The 19,574-nt window shown below is 38.1% G+C and overlaps 1 protein-coding gene across 2 annotated transcripts in view; it reads right to left on the bottom strand.

The window, feature by feature from the left end:
- ESR1 (estrogen receptor 1) overlaps window positions 1-19,574 on the bottom strand; it is a 404,881-nt gene that overhangs the window by 313,859 nt on the left and 71,448 nt on the right. The window contains exon 2 of one of the 2 annotated variants that reach the window (XM_055433434.2): window positions 15,958-16,003. The exons of the other annotated variant lie outside the window; for it this stretch is intronic. The gene's annotated coding sequence lies outside the window, so the exon portion shown is untranslated. The remainder of the gene's footprint in view (window positions 1-15,957; window positions 16,004-19,574) is intronic. 2 annotated transcript variants of the gene reach the window in all.

Raw genomic sequence — 19,574 nt, 5'->3', positions numbered from 1 at the left:
GTGACTGACTCCCTGACCCCACCCTTGCTCTCCAAATCATAAAAATTTAACACATCTTCAGGGTGGACCAGATGCCTGGGACTGACTTCCCTTGGCCTGCCCAGTGCCGGTGTGATTTGAGACTTTAAGTCAACAGGCCTTGCGTATCTATCTCTTGCAGGAGATTTTGTTCCTCCCTTGCCAGGAGCTCTACGCTGTAACCTCCAGGGCTATTTTAACTTGCTAGTACTTTTCTCCACCGATGAACAGTTCTGTTGTTTTTGGGTATGTCTGCTCCGTATGAGAGATTGTGTTCTTTTTAATGTCTACTTTTTATAGGCATTGACTTTTCCTTTTCTCTCTCCTGACACTTCAGGCCTTGTCCAGTGAGAGTGGTCATGCAAGTAACATTTTGAAGTTTGATGTTCCCTGAAGTCAGTGGGATACATTGGACTAGATGTTGGCTCAAGATCCACCTAGCCCTATTATTTCACTTATTTCCCTGTGTTAAGATGAAGGAAAAGTTGATTAAAATGACATTAAAATAAAGTCAGTGACAAACCAAGAAAAAAGCAGTTTGGGTCAATCTATAGTTATTTAATGGTTACCAGTGACTTCACTGAGGCTCAGGTTTTTTTCTACCCATCTAATCAGTTAACTATGTTAACGTACCAGTAAATGTCTAGAGAGACATTGGTTTCTTTTGGTTACACCTGAAAATATTAAACACCATGGATAGGAAGACATTTTTCCTAAATACAGACGGACTCAACTGATCATCTCTAACCTCTATAATCATCACAGACTCCTGAAGATGCTATTTAGTGGTAAAAAGCAAAGACAATCCAGCCTTCCTAATACTGTGCAAACACTAAGCTGAGAGTCCATCACAAGCAGCCTATGGTTTTATAAACTGAAGGAAGACCACCATGCAGTGCCACCACTTCTCAGCCATGACTAACTGGCTCCCAGTGATCCAGAAACTATTACCCATTCTTGGCATATGATGCTTTGTTCAGAGGCAGAAAAGTTCAAACAGTACAACTTAACTTCAAACAAAATGTCAAAGTTATTCATTATTGCAGAAGAGCCCTTTGTTCTCACCATCCCCACCAACCCCGACTTCATTGTTTCCTCTGAGATGCTGTGCTTCCCAAAACGGCACCATTCAGAGTGACCAGAGCAACCTCAAGGAAGTAAAACAAGAGCAAGGGAGCGGAAGTCTCTATCTCTTGTTGCTAATAAATTTTACCAGCTAGTGAAATGGCTTCAACACAACGCCATTGCAACATGAACCAAAACTGACCAAACCTTTCCAGAAACTTTCTCTAACTCCCTAATGACAATGTTCCTTATGACAGCCCTGCTTAATTCACTTATTCCACAAATAGCTATTAGATACATGGAATTTACAAGAATATTGGAGGGAGTTGCCATTTCCACTCCAAAGGATCTTCCCAACCCAGAAATTGAACCCGCCTCCTGTATTTCCTGCATTGAAGGCAGATTCTTTACCCACTGAGCCATCCAATTATATACTTATTTTGTGCAAAGCATTGTGTTTAAATCTGTTCCTTGTTCTTACTGTAGAACGCGTTCTTTTTACCAGAGATGCTATGTGTGTTTATTTGAAAGCCATAACACAATATGGAGAATGGCATGGCAATATACTCCAGTATTCTTGCCTGGAGAATCCCATAGGCAGAGGAGACTGGCAGGCTACAGTCCATACGGTCACAAAGACTCGGACACGACTGAAGCAACTTAGGACACTTGCACCCATGACACCATAACACTACTGATAACAACGCAAAAATCAACTCACCCTTTGGACTTGACCCAGGGATCAGTTTTCCAACTAGAACCTTCACAGCCCAATAATTTGCCAACAGAGGAAATAAGAGGTTGTTGTTGTTCAGCTGCCCAGTCGTGTCCAACTCTTTGCAACCCAATGGACTGCAGCACACCAGGCATCCCTGTAAGTTTTTTTGAAGACGATTGGACTCTATCTGAAAACTCTGTTCTTGACTTTACAAGCAGGATCTCCCCCTAAATCAGTGAAAAGGAGAAAATGCCTCAATTTCTGTTTGTGCAAGATCCATGAAGCAAGGAAACAACCCTCGCTTTCTGGAGTCACCTGGTTGCTGCCCAGTAGCGGCCTTCAAACATACTCTTGAGCAAAGGTAATTCATCTTCATCAATAGACTGTCTGCTACTATAGGAGAATGAGAAAGGATTGTTCCAGAGAATGAGGGTCATCACAGGGGAGAAAGTATATTCATTTACCAGGCGCATCATAATGAAGCACCACAAATTGAGTGACTTTACAATCACTGGGCATTAAGCCTATCCATCTGATAAGAATACAAAGTTGGCAGTCATTGATTTACCAATCTGAATTTTCAAGCTGGCAGAACTGTTTTGAATTGCTCGCCTGTATGGAGATTATCATGGGGCAATCATCATTCTTCACTCTTTCGTCTCTCTGGCTTCATTGCTCTCACAACTCCCTCAAAGGGGGCCTCTACTGTAAATCCCCTGAAAAGCAGATACTGTCTGGCAAATAGTCGGAGAATCTGCCACATATTTTGCTAAGTGAAGTGAAAGTGTTAGTCACTCAGTCGTGTCCATGAACTGTAGCTCTCTAGGCTCTTCTGTCCATGGAATTCTGTAGTCAAGAATACTGGAGTGGGTTACCATTCTCTTCTCCAGGGGAATCTTCCCAACCCAGGTCTCCTCCATTGCAGGCAGATTCTTAACCATATGAGCCACAGGGAAGGCCATATTTTGCTAAACCTGGCCTTTAAAAGTTAAAACCAAAAAGAGATCAGCCTCTAGCTTTCTGTTTGGTTGTTTGTTTTGCACGTGGCCACACAAGATACAACCCATCCTTTCTATCTAATGTAAAAGTTACTACAAAAGTTAATAACAACTCATTTGTCCTCAATAATTTGTGGTAGAGTCAAGATTCAGATTGGTGCATAAGCCCAAAGAGCCACTCTTCCATGATTTGTGTGTGCATGTCACAGCGCCCGGTACGGTTAAGCAGTTGGGACCCCTGTCGAGACTTTGCTTCCTGTGGCCCCACATCTCCCTTCTTACTCCAGTCTGATAAAGCAGCTGTTACAAAATGGTTTCCCGTTGACTCTGGTGGTGTGCACTGCCCTGTTGAACACCCACATTCCTTGATTTACCTTCCAAAAAATCTGCATGTAGCATTTGTCACTAACAAAACCAAAATGAGGAATTTAGGCTGGAGGTGGGAAGGTTGAGCTGTTCATTTAATTAGAAACATTTACCTTCCTTTTTAAAGCAACCTCCTGAGAAAAGCAGGGGAGTTTTGATTTAGCAAGAGAAAATAATAGTGAAGCGGTATTGACAAATTAATTATTTAAACATATTCCATTCCAAGTAATTTCTTACTCCCTGGAGTTTTTTTGTCAGTTGTTTTTGTTTTAATGACAACATAACACTTGCTCATTTTAAAAAATTCAAACAATACAAAAGAGAATAAAAAACATAATGTAAAAAGTGAAAATCTTTCCTCATGCTTCCTCATCTCACTCCCCAGTGGTAATCACTCTCTAATTAAGCAAACCTCTGAACATATATACTTAAATGTTACGTATAGAGTTGCTTACTCAAAAAAATAAGAGTTTATTCAACTTCTGCACTGTAAGTTGCTTTTGCTCACTTTACAATATAGTATGGACTTTCTTCATGTCATTCCATGTTTCTTTTCAAAGGATGTAATTTTATTTTTTGATCACTGGTGAAATAGCAACCAAAGGTGTTACTACATGAATGTGGACAGCTAGTCTGCCACAAGAAATTCCAGCTTTATTTCTTATACAGGACTAAATTTTCAACAGGTTATACTGGGAAAAAGTGGAAACTTTAGAACAAAGCTGAGTGAATAGTATCTCCTGGGCTGTTGTCAAAGGTGGGGGATTTCATTACTTCCAAATGCCCAATTTTTCTACTAAGAGAGGATAAACGCTTTCAATTACGTGAATTCCCATCAGGCAGACAACAATAGCATGGCCATGATTCTATAGCTCTTGAGCAATAAAAAGTATATCACAGATGGAGAATGGGACAAAGAGAAACAGCTCTGCCTCTGTAATAAGGTAGAGAGTGAGGATCGTTACCTGCAAAATACTCCGAAGGTACATTAACTGAAAATTTTAAGCAAATAAGTTGGACACTATTTCTCAGTGATTTACAAGACTTTCATAGAAAATTCTAGTATAATCCATCTGCTGGTGCATATCTGGCATCTTTAACTGATCCAGATGCTTCCTTTGTATTTCTTCTTTTTTTTTTCCCTTCAAACTTTACCCCTCTGATCTGAACACTTTTCCTTTTTTCTTTCTTTAAGCTCAGAGAAACAGCTAAAATAGGCAAGCTAATCATCTTCAGATCTAATTTGAGGTGCAGAGAGACTTTTAGAGCTTCATCTCTCTAACCTTTTTTTGCCTCCCACTATGGCAAAATCTTGGATTTCCCCAGTGGCTCAGATGGTAAAGACCACCTGCAATGCAGGAGACCTGGGTTTGATCCCCGGGTCAGGAAGATCCGTTGGAGAAGGGCATGGCTACCCACTCCAGCATTCTTGTCTGGAGAAATCCATGGAGAGAAGAACCTGGTGGGCTACAATCCATGGGGTCACCCAGAGTCAGACATGACTGAGCAAACACTTCCACTTTTCGTGGCAGAATCTTTGTGAAAAAAAAATTGACTCGATTTGATTTATAATAGCAAAATTATATACTAACTAATCAATAATATAAAAAACACTGCCTGAGATGATCTATATTGGTTTAATTCTTCTTTGTTTCATACATATTAATCTCATATCATCATCACTTCTTGGAAAGAACTGGTCAGTTTTATAACTTCAGATAGTTTACTTTTAACATTTTTCACTTATCAATTATATTTCATCACATTCATATTAAATTAAATGCTATAGTTAAATGAAATATTAGAGTTATCAATTATATTTAACAAATGGACTGTTATAATATAGTCAAAATTCTGCCTGTCTTTGTTAGTGATAATTAAATGTTTAATGCTGCATAATAAATATTTCCAGAGCATTATACTTTAATTTAATAAATAATTATAATGAAATTTCTTCCAAGCAAAATAGATATTTTTCCATTTTAATTGCATTAACACTCTCATTTCAGCTCTTAGAAAAAGATAGCAAATGTGTAATATTTTATTACTTTGTCATTTAGTTGCTCAGTTGTGTCCTTCTCTTTGCAACCCCATGGACTGCAGCAAGCCAGGTTTCCCTGTACTTAACCATCTCCCAGAGCTTGCTCAAACTCATGTCCATTGAATCGGTGATGCCATTTCATTTTTATTACTTATAAATGAAAAATTAAGACCACATCATGTTGAAATCACTTTTCCTAGATCTACTAGAATGTCATCACATAACTGAGGTTCATAAACCATCAGAGTTGGTTGTTGAGGTAAAGAATCTCCATCTTAACTCAGCTATCATGCCCCGGTCCCTATACCCTTCTATTTTATCCAGGCTAATACAACCTGACTTGCACCACCTATCTTTAGTGTTTTTCTTTAAAACTTTTCATAGCCAGTTATGCCACCATATCTTATTAAGATCTTATTTTTCTATTGTTTGAAGAAGTCTTAAAAGCTCCTTTTCTCTGAAGCGTACTGATTGATGGGAACATAGACCAAAACAGCCAACTCCTGATTTGACATCTTCACATGGACATTTTATAGAAAACTTGTTACGGACTGAATGTTCCTGGAAGTTCATCTTTTGAAGTCTTACCTGGCAATGTGATGACATTGGGAAGTGGGGTCTTTGGGAAGTTAAGGTCATAAGTGTGGCGCCCTTATGAAGGGATCAGTGCCCTTACAAGAAGAGGAAGAACACAAAGAGGTCATGTGAAGACAAAGAAAGATGGTGGTCATCAGCAGTCTAGGAAGAGGGCTTCACCAAGAACCAAATCTACCGCAACCTTGATCGAGGACTTCCTGGTCTCCAGAACCATCCAACAAATGTCTGTTGTTTAAGCCACCCCGTCTATGGTATTTTGTTATAGGCACTCCTGAGGTGACAAAGACAAACCTCAAACTTGGTGCCTCCCTGATTGAATTCATAATCTACCTTCAGCCTATCTCAATCTCTTTTCCCTTCAGGCTTCTCTATGTTTTTACATGCCCTCTCCCACTTTCAATTATTTTCAAACTAGAAATTCACAGTCCATTCAATCAGTCACCAAGCCTGTCAATTATAGATCTAATCTAAATGCTCCACACTATTCCATTACTCACAATTTCAACTGCCATTATGACAACCCATGGAGAAATAAAGATGGTTCTATGCAAAAGTCAATGTTACAAACTATCCATTGATGAGGCTGTTATTAGTATCAGGTTTACCAAGTGCAAGTCATGTGTCCATCTCTTTGTGACCCCATGGGCTATACAGACCACAGAATTCTCCAGGCCAGAATACTGGAGGGGGTAGCCTTTCCCTTCCCCAGGGGATCTTCCCAACCAAGGGTTCGAACCCATGTCTCCTGCATTGCAGGAGGATTCTTTACCAGCTGAGCCACCAGGAAAGACCAAGAATACTGGAGTGGGTAGCCTAGCTCTTCTCCAGTGGATCTTTACGACCCAGGAATTGAACCAGGGTCTCCTGCATTGCATGTGGATTATTTACCAGCTGAAATACTTATAAGTGCAGCTAAATGAATTAATTTGTAGGCTTAGACTGTTTGGCATTGTTCATTTAAATGTTGGGGAACGTCTACTCCAAACTAAGAGTTTAAGTCTGGGTAATTTATGCTGAACTGTTCCTTCTGATAACAATTAGCTAGAGTTCAACCACCTCTTAGCAAAATATCTAACCAAGACAAACAAATTTATACCACTAGTAATATGACTGAGCGACTGAAATGAACTGAACTGAACTGAGTACCCAAAAAATGGGCTTGTCTTCTATTTCCTGTAACAAGATGGAATATGCCATTTGCATGGCTGTAAGGGAAAATGGCAACCCACTCCAGTATTCTTGCCTGGAGAATCTTATGGACAGAGAACCTGGTGGGCTATGGTCCATGGGGTCACAAAGAGTCAGACACAACTGAGTAACTAACACTTAAACGTTTTTTTACTATAACTGAAGTGTTCAAGTATAAGCTTAAGAAGAAGTCAGTAGAATGCCGTCTCATACCACTGAAAATAGGAACTTATTGGTCCTCTAGATTATAAACTTTGAAATACCAAAGACCTTGACTTGTTGCCCATTGCATCATTAGCAGTTAACACCAAGCATAGCATGTGATTCAGTTCAGTTCAGTTCAGTTCAGTCGCTCAGTCGTGTCCAACTCTTTGCGACCCCATGAATCACAGCACTCCAGGCCTCCCTGTCTATCACCAACTCCCGGAGTTCACTCAAACTCATGTCCATCAAGTCAGTGATGCCATCCAGCCATCTCATTCTCTGTCGTCCCCTTCTCCTCACACCACCAATCCCTCCCAGCATCAGACTCTTTTCCAGTGAGTCAACTCATCGCACGAGGTGACCAAAGTATTGGAGTTTCAGCTTTAGCATCAGTCCTTTCAATGAACACCCAGGATTGATCTCCCTTAGAACGGACTGGTTGGATCTCCTTGCAGTCCAAGGGACTCTCAAGAGTCTTCTCCAGCACCACAGTTCAAAAGCATCAATTCGGCGATCAGCTTTCTTCACAGTCCAACTCTCACATCCATACATGACCACGGGAAAAACCATAGCCTTGACTAGACGGACCTTTGTTGGAAAAGTAATGTCTCTGCTTTTTAATATGCTATCTAGGTTGGTCATAACTTTCCTCCCAAGGAGTAAGTGTCTTTTAATTTCCTGGCTGCAATCAGCATCTGCAATGATTTTGGAGCCCAAAAAAGTAAAGTCTGACACTGTTTCCACTGTTTTTCCATCTATTTCCCATGAAGTGATGGGACCAGATGCCATGATCTTTGTTTTCTGAATGTTGAGCTTCAAGCCAACCTTTTCACTCTCCTCTTTCACTTAAGCATGTAATTACAGTTTAGTAAATATTTTCTGAATGCATGCATGCACAGCTCCATTGTCTCTTCATTTTATGGTTATATTGTGATGCAAACTCCAAAGGATCAGTAATAATTCTAAATCAAGGTAATAGTTTGAATTATAATTATTTCTAGCAATGAACTCAAAAGCTATTGGGAAAAAATCAATGGGCATTGAGAATAGCTTTAAGTTTTCTGGGCAAAATTTTCAAGTCGATAAATTCCACATAACATGGCAAATAGTGATTAATGTGTCCAAAATGTATGTTTTCCTTGCAGTGAAAATGGCTGATGCCAGCTGAAAATCCTTTTTCTTCAGTTTAAAGGATTCACAATTTAAACTATGTATTCCCCCACCCTTAGCACCAACAATCCCGGCTTCAGAGGGAGATTCCAATTAATGCAAACCAATCCATTGGTTCAGGGGTGAGGACACTGCTTAAATTGAAGGGATCAACTAACATTCCATGCTTTTATAAAGAGTTTTTCTCTGTCCCTTTCTTGATGTGAATTTGAAAACATTATTCCATAGGCTTGTGACCTCAGTTTTTTGGCCACTATGGAGAACAGTATGGAGTTTCCTTTAAAAACTAAATATAGAGTTACCATATGACCCTGCAATCCCACTCCTGCGCATATATCTGGAGAAAAACATGATCCAAAAGGATACATGCACCGCAATGTTCATTGCAGTACAGTTTACAACAGCCAAGACATGGAAGCAAGCTAAACATCCATTTGCAAAGGAATGGATAAAGAAGGTGTGGTACATAGATACAATGGAATATTGCTCAGCCATTAAAAAGAATGAAATGATGCTATTTGAAGCAACATGGAAGGACCTAGACAGCATTATACTGAGTGGAGTAAGTCAGACGGAGAAGGAGGAATATTGTATGACATCCCTTATATGTGGAATCTAAAAGGAGATGATGGAAATGAACTTATTTAACAAAACGGAAAGAGACTCACAGACTTATAAAATGAACTTATGTTTGCCAGGGGAAATGGATAGTTTTAGGGAGCTTGGGAATGAACATATTGTACATACTGCTGTATTTTAAAAGGATAACCAACAAGGACCTATTGTATAGCACAAGGTACTCTGCTCAATGTTTTGTGGTAACCTGGATGGTAGAGGGATTTGGAGGAGGATGTATACATGCAACAGTCAGAACTGTACATGGAAAAACAGACTGGTTCCAAATAGGAAAAGGAGTATGTCAAGGCTGTATATTGTCAGCCTGCTTATTTAACATATATGCAGAGTACATCATGAGGAACACTGGGCTGGAGGAAGCACAAGCTGGAATCAAGATTGCTGGGAGAAATATCAATAACCTCAGATATGCAGATGACACCACCCTTATGGCAGAAAGTGAAGAGGAACTCAAAAGCCTCTTGAAGAAAGTGAAAGAGGAGAGTGAAAAGGTTGGCTTGAAGCTCAACATTCAGAAAACAAAGATCATGGCATCTGGTCCCATCACTTCATGGGAAATAGATGAAAAAACAGTGGAAACAGTGTCAGACTTTATTTTTTTGGGCTCAAAAATCATTGCAGATGCTGACTGCAGCCATGAAATTAAAAGACGCTTACTCCTTGGGAGGAAAGTTATGACCAACCTAGATAGTATATTAAAAAGCAGAGACATTACTTTTCCAACAAAGGTCCGTCTAGTCAAGGCTATGGTTTTTCCCATGGTCATGTATGGATGTGAGAGTTGGACTGTGAAGAAAGCTGATCGCCGAAGAATTGATGCTTTTGAACTGTGGTGTTGGAGAAGACTCTTGAGAGTCCCTTGGACTGCAAGGAGATCCAACCGGTCCATTCTAAGGGAGATCAATCCTGGGTGTTCATTGGAAGGACTGATGGTAAAGCTGAAACTCCAATACTTGGTCACCTCGTGCGACGAGTTGACTCACTGGAAAAGACTCTGATGCTGGGAAAGGTTGGGGGCGGGAGGAGAAAGGGATAACAGAGAATGAGATGGCTGGATGGCATCACCGACTCTGTGGACATGAGTTTGAGTGAACTCCGGGAGTTGGTGATGGACAGGGAGGCCTGGCGTGCTATGATTCATGGGGTTGTGGAGAGTCGGACACGACTGAGCGACTGAACTGTATACATATATGTGTATGACTAAGTCCCTTTGCTGTCCACCTGAAACTGTCACTTTCCTATGTGGCTACACACCAGTACAAAAAAAAAAGTTCAAACGAAAATAAAGATGGTGTGATTTTGCATGGGTTGAAATTCTTTTTTCTTTAGTGTTGTTTATAGTTAAACTTATTTCATTTATATGAGATCTTTTATTGCAAATAGATTTTATTTTTTTGTAAACAGATTTTAAAAACAATTTGAGGGTCAAACCATTTCCTGAAAACTTTTTTAAGTTGCTAGTAACTAGCTAATCATATCTTAGCTTGGAAATATAATTGGCTTTCATCAAAGGAACCCCCAGTAGGCTACAGAGTTCAATCAATCTTCATCAATAGAAATTTATATCTTTATAATTTCTCTTGAAATAACACCTGAGAACAAGTATACTAAAACAGTCTTGAGCACTGCATCTAAGAGATAAACCTGAAACCTTTCACAGGCACTTATTTTAATACATGCTTTGAACAGACAAATTATTTATATGAGGATCTAACCTTAATAAGGTTCACATAGCTTCAACTTGATTTTATTTTTCTTTGGAGCCTTGACAAATATATGAGGGTCTTTTAGTTAGGGATGTCTCTTTTCCTACCACACAGCATCTGATTTCTAAGGCAAATGACAGTCAGACTGGTTCCAACAAATCTAACATCTGGAGACATCAAAATGATCTTTTAAAATTATAGGAATCTTACTCCACTTTAATCTCTTCATTACTATAACCTCACTGTGTGTGTATGTGTGTGCGTGTGAGTGTGTGTGTAAACACAGTGGGTACATGCACACAGTCAGAGTCAAGACCAATGATACTAAGAATCAGAATTACTTTAATAGTAATCATCACTTTCAGAATGTGTTAAACGATTAGGTAGTCATTTACTTTCAAGAAATGAAAGTAGATATTTTCTCCCAGAGGCTCCAATCAGTACTATAAACTCTTGTCAATAAACTAATTCGATCAGATCTTTTCTTCTGTGGTTCAAGAAAACATGCTTGGAGAGATGCCTTGTGCAAGTAAACTTGTAAGACCAGATTTTCCAATGAAGTTTTGGAAAACCATTGATAATTTGGACATTCAAATCTACCCAAACATATAAGAGGATAGCAAGATAATAAAATGTTTCCGAATCTGCAGGATTGGGATGCAAATTAATAGACAGTATCCATACATTAGGGGATACTCAGATGACACTAGCGGTAAAGAACCTGCCTGCCAACATGGGTTCAGCCCTTGAGTCAGAAAGATCCCCTGGAGGAGGGCATGACAACCCACTCGTTTTCTTGCCCGGAGAATCCCAATGGACAGAAGACCCTGATAGGTTATCCGGTCCACAGTGTCGTAAAGAGTCAGCCGTGACTGAAGCGACATAGTATGCCTGCACACACATCCATACATTAAAGCACAACGGTGTTCTCTTCTTAGCAAAAGGGGATCAAAATATGCAGAACTATATTCTTTCCACTTGGCTCAGAAACTCCTAGACTTATGTTCTGATGTTAACTAAAATACCAGCAGGAACCCTGCTTGTCACTACATTCAGTTCAGTTCAGTTCAGTACAGTCGCTCAGTCGTGTCCAACTCCTTGCGACCCCGTGAATCACAGCACGCCAGGCCTCCCTGTCCATCACCAACTCCCGGAGTTCACTCAAACTCATGTCCATCGAGTTGGTGATGCCATCCAGCCATCTCATTCTCTGTCATCCCCATCTCCTCCCACCCCCAATCCCTCCCAGCACCAGACTCTTCCAGTGAGTCAACTTGTTGCATGAGGTGGCCAAAGTACTGGAGTTTCAGCTTCAGCATCAGTCCTTCCAATGAACACCCAGGATTGATCTCGTTTAGAATGGATTGGTTGTACCTCCTTGCAGTCCAAGGGACTCTCAAGAGTCTTCTCCAGCACCATAAAGTCCTTTAATAAACAGAAAAGCACAACGCAAACAAAAATTTGGACCTTTCTTCTTGGTTTTATAAGAATAAGGTCTAAATGATATTTTCATTTTGAAATTATTTCAAATTTTAAGTAAAATTTTGTAAAAATATTATAAAATATTCCCATGTATGTTTTACTTGCTGCTGCTACTGCTGCTAAGTCACTTCAGTCGTGTCCGACTCTGTGCAACCCCATAGACGGCAGCCCACCAGGCTCCACCATCCCTGGGATTCTCCAGGCAAGAACACTGGAGTGGGTTGCCATTGCCTTCTCCGATGTTTTACCTAGATTCTTCAAATGTTAACAATTTATGAGACTGATTTTTTCATCCTCTCACCTATCTGCTATCATTCTGTCATCTGTTTACCTATCTATCTACTTATTTATTATTTTTCCTAAGACATTTGAGAGCAAGTTGCCAACATCAGGATGTACACCCCCCCCCCAAAATGTTTATTTTATTTTACTTAACCACAGTACTCTGATCAAAATCAGTAAGAGGAGGCCCATAGGCATCACCAATCTGTTAAAGGGCTTCAAGACATAAAATGGGGTAAGCTGAACAGGACTGATCTCTGAGTCACCACTTGGTGGGGAGCCACAGGAAAGCAGGTGGGGAATATTTGCACTAAAACTTGTGTGGGAGAGAAATAAGCGAGTTTTTTGATGCTGTTTGTTCAGTAATTATCCTATCCTGACTAACAGAAAGAATGAAATCCCAAATTTGGAAATGAATATGCATAGAAAGAGACTGGAGCCATGGGGCTGGACATGATAACTGAAGAAGAAAAATGTGAAAACTAAGTGCTGAACTTTGGGTAATTATTACATTTTGAAAAAGATGAAAAAACTGTTAAGGAAGCAGACAGAATAGGAGAAATGGAATAGTAGAAAGATAACCAGAAACATATGATGCCATAAAGTATGTAAATGATACCAAGTTTTAATTCCTCAGATGTCTTCATATAGAATAAGTCTGTATATGTGGTCTCAGCTAAAAAGATAACAAAGGTAAGTACTTCAGCAGATTTTCTGAACTGTACCTAGAGATTTGCTAAATGACAGGTGTGGTACTTCTCCAAGTCTAATTTCTTTACTTATAAAAAATTTCTATTCAGATTAGAGAAGGGAATATAAGCAAACACGTGCAAAAGAATCTTTCACATCTCCTGACGTGCACCTATCACTAAATAAAGTTGCCTCTTCCAGTCCTCAAGCTTTCTTCTCTATTCTACCATTTCACGGGCTATGTTAGAATTTGAGAATTATGGAGCATGTTTTAATAATGATAAAATTGAGGATAAGGAGAGGAGGGAGGTGGGAGGGGGGTTCAGAAAGGGGAACTCATATACACCTGGGGCGGATTCATGTATGGCATGAATATATGGCACATTCATATGGCAAAACCAACCAATATAATATTGTAAAATAATTAGCCTCCAATAAAAAAATAAATAAAAATAAAAAAACAAAAAACAAAAAAAGTATAGATATTAGATGCATTATATTAGTTACACTACAAATATTCTACCTATAAAGCTAAATTAAGCAAAATCATGATGAGAATTCAAACCATACTTTGCTATTCTCTTTGAGAAACAGACCGAGTAATAATTACAGAAAATAAAGGCTGTGATTTTTAAATGCCACTCAAAGAGAATCAAAAAACACACCACAACTTGCTGGGCTTTTGTACCAGGGGATTCTCATGAGCTACACAAAAATGCACACCAGTCCTTAGAAATGCAACTTGAATCTCTCCAACCTCTCTTATCTCGTGGTCCATTATCACAAACACATCGTGAAGGGGAGGAGAGGGAGGCTAAAACGTTAAACCACGAACTTTAAACAGATATATATATAACTTTATCTAAATGGTATTTGTTAAGTTCTTTTAATAGTAGATGTGAATGTCTTCCATAGAAAAGAAATATGAAATGTATGCATTCCAAAAAGCTCATTTACAAAGTTGACAGAAAATAAAAAAACAAAAAATAGATTAACATTAGCAACAGTCTGTAAAACAAAATCTACCTCTCATCTGCTTAGAAAAATCTTATTAAGCGGCACTTGGAACCACCATTTCTGAAACGTGGATTTGAGCAGATGAAAGCATTTTGATAAAAGTCCCGTAATTGCATCACTTTCTCCTTTCACCTTCAAGCTGCTTTTCTCTTCCTCAGCTTGAGGAATGTGCAATTTTCTAGATTAGAGGCTAAGAGACTGTTTTCATAATCAGCATCCATCTATGCAGAATGACAATAGAGCTGAAAAGATTCTAACCTATGCCACCAATGAATTCTCCAAAGAACCGACTCTTTCTATGAAAAATGCCACAATCTGAGTCCTAGCAACTCCTCCCCCTTAGAGTTTCAGGAAGAAAGTGCTGCCATCTACAGGAAGTATGTGGAATTAAAGTCTACAAAAAAAGATGGAGAGAGTCTTTTGGCTTTTACAGTTGTAAACAGCTAAAAAGAGGTGGGGGGGGAGGGAGAAAGCGTGACAATGGAGAGTAATAAAACGTCCCAACTTTCCAATTCTTTTACTAAATATATTCTACTTCTTTGCTGTCCAGTAGAGCAGCTTCTAGCCATTTGTGGCTAGGAAGCACTTGAAATGTAGCTGCTGCAACTGAGGAACAAAGGGTTTTTTGTTTTTTTTTTTCATTTTAATTTACTCAAGTGACTTCAGTTCTAAAACTGACATTCAAGTCAATTATTGAAAAACTTTTAAGTATGCTTGTGACTACTTATGTATATTATTCTACCTTTTCAAATGTGTAAATTTTAAGATATTTACATACAGATAAAATATTTCTGATAAAAATTTAGCATTTGAATTGAGATGTGCGTAAGTGAAAAATGCACACCAAATTTTGAAGACTTGGTACAAAGTGAAAGAATGTAATTTATCTCAATAATAATTTTTAGATCAATAACATTTTGAAATTATGACATTTTGGAAATGTTAGATTAAAAGTGTCAAAGTTAATTTCATTGGTTTCTTTTTTCTTTTTAGTTTGATAACTAGAAAATTTTAAGTGACACATATGACTCATACTGCTACTGCACAGCATTGTTCTGATTTACAGATGGAAATTTTTTAAAAAGTAAATGTGTTCTGAATTACACGAAATGCTATATTTTAAAATATTTTTAGGTCCTAAGTGTTTAATTCCTGTCTGGCCCCGAGATTAATAAAAAGAATGCAGTAGACACTCATACTTGTATGTATGAATAGAACACAACCTTGGGGGAATATACCTAACATCACTTTCAATGACCCTCATTGTGATGGATAAATATCTTAACATGGTAGATATTATGGACATTGATGAATATAATTACAGAACCATCTCCACCGTGGTGAAAGAATTGATGACTGAAACCACACATTTTTAAAGAAATTTCAGTTAAGTTTGTCCTCTGTTCCCTTTCTTCCATTAACTGTCTCCAGTCTATACATTCCAAGCGCTGATCCACAGCGATCTTCCACTGTTCTTCCTTCCCACAAGTGCGGGGCACAGACTGTTGTCCATGATCCTTCTCTTTGTCCTTAGCTGGGAAGTAGTCCTCCATCGCCTAACCCTATCCTTCATGGAGGATATCTTCCTCCCAGCCACAAAAATCATACCTCCTCTTTCTTTCTTTTCCATACCTTATCCTTAACATGTTCTTCTGTTACTTGGAAGACAAAAACAAAACAACAGGTACATGATTCAGCTGGCAGATACCCACACAGAGATATGGAGATCAATCTTCCTCGTATGCAAAGCCTGTCCCATTTTAGTATTGAAAGACTCACCTCGCTGGAAACCAGGACGGTCGGTCACCCTACTTGCCAATCTGACCTGTTGACAGCAAAGCAAGAAAGAGGGAAGCGTCAGCTTTGTGCTCCAGGAACACTCCATAGCCTGTGTTTCCTGCAGTTTCTAGCCTGACCATACAGTCACCTTTCTCCTTACCAGTCCCTTAACTGGCCTGATTTCTATCAGGCAATCATTTCTCTTCCAAATTCTTTACCTATTCCTCCAGGCTGAGGTAAATTGTTAACATTGTATTTTAATCCTCTTTCCATCCCCTGGGGTCCTCATAAGCTGTGAGCTGCTTGACGTCAGAACCAACCAGATATAACATCCATTTGCGTCTTCTCCACCCTGTAGCCAAATTTGTGAGTGGATGAAGGTTGGTGTGTTTTAGAAAGACACCTGAGCTTTGGGTAATTTATTTTTCTTTAATGTTTATTGGAGTATAGTTGATTTACAATGTTTTATTAGTTTCAGGTGTACATCAAAGTGAATCAGTTATACATATGCATATATATCCACTTTTTTTAGATTCTTTTCCCATATAGGCCATTACAGAGTATTAAGAAGTTCCCTGTGCTATACAGTATGTTTTTAATAGTTATCTATTTTATATAATGTATATATGTCAATCTCAATCATCCAATCTATCCCTCCCCCTCCCTTACCCCTTGGTAACCATACATTTGTTTTCTAGATCTATAACTTTATTTTCAGACATGGAACAACGGACTGGTGCCAAATTGGAAAACGAGTATGTCAAGGGTGTATATTGTCACCCTGCTTATTTAATTTCTATGCAGAGTGCATCATGCAAAATTCTGGACTTGTTGAAGCACAAGCTGGAATCAAGATTGCTGCAAGAAATATCAATAACCTCAGATACACAGATGACACCACCCTTATAGCAGAAAGATATAAGGAACTGAATAGCCCCTTGGAGAGTGAAAAAGGTGGCTGAAAACTCAACATTCAAAAAACAAAGATCATAGCATCCAGTCCCATCACTTCATGGCAAATCCATGGGGAAACGACTTTATTTTCTTGGGCTCCAAAATCACTGCAGATGCTGACTGCAGCCATGAAATTAAAAGATGCTTGCTCCTTGGAAGAAAAGATATGACCAACCTACACAGCATATTAGAAAGCAGAGACGTTACTTTGCCAACAAAGGTCCATCTAGTCAAAGCTATTGTTTTTCCAGTAGTCATGTATGGATGTGAGAGTTGGACTACAGAGGAAGCTGAGCACCGAAGAATTGATGCTTTTGAACAGTGGTGATGGAGAAGACTCTTGAGAGTCCCTTGGACTGCAAGGAGATCAAACCAGTCAATCCTAAAGGAAATCAGTCCTAAATATTCGTTGGAAGGACTGATGTTGAAGCTGAAACTCCAGTACTTTGGCCACCTGATGTGAAAAGCTGACTCATTTGAAAAGACCCTGATGCTGGGAAAAATTGAAGGTGGGAGGAGAAGGGGATGACAGAGGATGAGATGGTTGGATGGCATCACCAACTCAATGGACATGAATTTGAGTAAACTCTGGGAGTTGGTGATGGACAGGGAGGCCTGGCGTACTGCAGTCCATGCAGTCTCAAAGAGTCAGATATGACCGAACAACTGAACTGAACTGAACCAAAGTACTATATAACACTTAAGGAAATAAATTTCTTTTAGAAATACACAAAAAATTTAAATACATAAATAACTCATATACTAAATATATGTTAATATATTATTTTGCTGTGTATTTTAAAATATCAATTTTAATATAGTAAAATCAAATTTGCATACCTTTATATATAGCAACATTTCAAAATTATTCAAATACATTTTAAACAGGTTTTAAAACACTAGATTATTAGTGCTCATTTTTGAGTGCTAATCTTTTTTATTCTCTTTTTTATTTTTTAAATTATGAAAGTACGGTAACACATTTACAGGAGACTTCAAAAGTACAGAACTAAGTTACATATAGTTCCACAATATATTACAATACTTTTTAAGTAGATAAATTAAGATTTTTAGTTGGAGTTTTAATATTAAACCCTCAAAAATTAGTAGAATGAATAGATAGAAAAGTAGAGGGATACTAGACTTGAAAAGGACTATGAACCAATTCAACATAATAATATTTATACAATTTTCACACAGCAGCAGGATACAAATTCTATTCAAGTTCCAATACACTATAAACCAGGAGACACTGGAACATATCCAGGGACATAAAACATGATGCAAAAATTTCATGGTCTAAAAGTATTGAAATCATAAAGCATCTGTTCTCTTATCACTGTGGAATTATGTTAGAAATCAATATCAAAAGATATCTGAAAATAATCCACGTATATTCAAGTGCAAATATAACATTTACCAAGAGAGATCTTTGACTTAGTCATTGTAAGCTTCAATAGAGTTAAGAGACTGAAAAAAACAGAGTGATTGCAGAGAAGAAAGCATTTAAATGAGAAATTAATACCAAAATGAGAAACCAATATCAAACATATTTTTAAAACTCCATGTTATTTGGAAAGTAAATGTTGAGTGCTTATTACGTAAAATAACTTTAGCTGTATAAATTTCAAAACCTTATGAAGTTAGTTTTATAATTATCCCAATTACAGAGAAAACTGGCACAAAGTACGGACATTAGTCCAAGGTCATAGAATTTGTAAATGGAAGAGCTAGGACTTGAGATTTATCACACCTTAAAAGTTATAGCCCATTTGCAACCACATGGATGGCCCTAGAGATGATCATATTAAATGAAGTTATATAGATAAATTTATTTATAAAACAGATATAGACTCACAGACATAGAAAACAAATTGACCAAAGGGAGAAAGAGGTGGGGGAGATAAATTAGGAGTTTGGGATTAACGTGCACACACTGCTATATGTAAAATAGATAAACAACAAGGACTTACTATGTAGTACAGGGAATTGTATTAAATATCTTCTAATAACCTACAATGGAAAAGAATCTAAAAAAAGAATACGAATATGTAAAATACATACATGCATATGTATAACTGAATCACTTTGCTGTACACCTGAAGCTAACACAGCATTGTTAATCAATTACACTTCAACTTAAAAATGTTTATAAAAATTATTTTCAATAAATTGGTAAAATTCAACAGTTTTTTTAAAAAATGTGATAGCAACCCCCTGGATTGCAAAGAAAGATATCCACACTACTCCCCCAAAATCAAGTAACATATCATCAAAACTAACTTATAAAATAATTTATGAAAATCTATGAAGTCCAAAGCAACATTTCAGCATATACCATGCAGTTTTGGCACAAGATGCACAACATATGTCCCAATGGATTCTCCAAAAATAAGTTAAAAAATGGTTATTTCTGGAGGAATAAACCCATCCATGGAAGAGTAAAGAGTCTTCAAGACAGATTTGTTTCTTATTCCTTTAAGCTAGAATTATAATCATTTTTGACTTGGAAGTCACCTTAGAAGTGGTTTTCAGCCTTGACTGCTCATTATAAGAAACTTGGGAACTTTAAAAACTAATAAGATCTGGTTATCACCTGCAGAGATTGTAATTTAATTGGTCTGGGGTCCACTATTTGAAGATGACATTATGCTATCCACAGA

The sequence above is a fragment of the Moschus berezovskii genome, chromosome 10 (genome assembly GCF_049115385.1).
Source record: "Moschus berezovskii isolate FMDL1 chromosome 10, NW_MosBer_1.0, whole genome shotgun sequence".
NCBI lineage: Eukaryota > Metazoa > Chordata > Mammalia > Artiodactyla > Moschidae > Moschus > Moschus berezovskii.
This window is presented reverse-complemented; position numbering and strand designations above follow the sequence as displayed.